Raw genomic sequence first — 1,435 nt, forward strand, 5'->3', positions numbered from 1 at the left:
CTGGCCCCAGCCCCAGGCCCCCATACCTGTGCCTACCCACCCAGCTGCTCCACAACTTTGTCCCCTTGCCCACCTGGCAGTGCTGGACTGGGATGCTCCAGGAGGACCAGCACGTGAGCAGCCACTCATGCCCGCTGTGCCTCAGCACCCCATGCACTGCAGTCCCCCAAGGGACCAGGGGGCTCCACTTGCCCGGACACCTACCAGGCACTGAACTCCGCTCTGTACACACAGGAGGTGCCACACACCTGGAGGAACTTGCTGGCCCTCTCAGGCTGGTCACCTGGAAGAGTAGCTTGGGGGGTGTCCAGGTCATCACACAGGTTGATGACATCTGGAAAGGCCAGGGTGGGGGTTGTGGGCTGCTGGCATGGTGAGCCGGGGACCTCACACCAAAAAAAAAGTGGGGAGCCTGTGCAGCATCCCACTGGAGATGGGACAAAGGACTGGTGCTGCTGCTAAGGTGGGGGGTGAGCTGCAGCCTCCCTGCTAGGGCTCACTGGTGTCAGGGACCCTCACCATCCTCCTCACGTAGGAGAGCAGCTGCAGGCTGGAGTAGTTGGTGTTGGCCAGAAAGTTCTGGTCATCTGCAGAGACAGCAGCAGTGGCCAAGGGCAGCAGGCGGCCCTGGCAGCAGCTGCAGAGCCTAGAGGCTGAGCCCACCCCACCACCCAGTGAGGCCATGGTGCGTCCCCCTTGTGCTCCCTGGCCAGGAGGGAATTAAACCCCCATGCTTGGTGCAGATGAACATGCTGCCGCTGTGAGCCTGGGACAGCGGGGCTAGGACAGTGAGGCTGGGACCACGGGGCTGGGACAGTGGGGCTGGGACTGTGGGGCTGGGATGGTGGGGCTCAGACTGTGGGACTGGACCCCACCATGCAGCGTTGGTGAGGTCAGAGGTGGGCGAGGCACAAAGCTCCTTCGGCGCTTCCCCTGGACCCCGCGAGACAAGACCAGCCAAGCGCCCAGAACAGCAGAGATTTATTGCAGTGGGAAACCGAGGGCCCAGGTGAAGGAGTGGTGGGGCCCTGAGGGTACAGCCAGGCTCACCCTGTGGCCCAGGGGCAGGAGCCCTTGGGGTTGGGGGTGACACAGTGGCTTGGCCTCTCTGGGCCTTGGAGGTCTTCAGTGTCCCCGTCAGTCAGCTAGTGGCTCCTGCATGCAGCGGGGCTTGTGGTGGGATGTCACCCTGCTCTCTGGGACGTCCCAAGGAAAGGGCAGGTGTGCAGTGCACCCAGTATGTTGCAACGCACCCAGAGCAGCACCCAGTGCACCCGATGAGTCCCACAGAGCATCCAGTGCAACAGCATACCCAGGGTGCTACACACTGCACCCCAAGCACTGCCCAGCACTGCCCAGCACATCCAGCGCACCATGCTCAGCTCACACCCTGCAACACACCCAGCACCCTGCAGTGCAGTACAGCTGGCAGGGC

The sequence above is a fragment of the Pterocles gutturalis genome, unplaced genomic scaffold (genome assembly GCF_000699245.1).
Source record: "Pterocles gutturalis isolate BGI_N339 unplaced genomic scaffold, ASM69924v1 scaffold32185, whole genome shotgun sequence".
In the NCBI taxonomy this organism is placed as follows: domain Eukaryota; kingdom Metazoa; phylum Chordata; class Aves; order Pterocliformes; family Pteroclidae; genus Pterocles; species Pterocles gutturalis.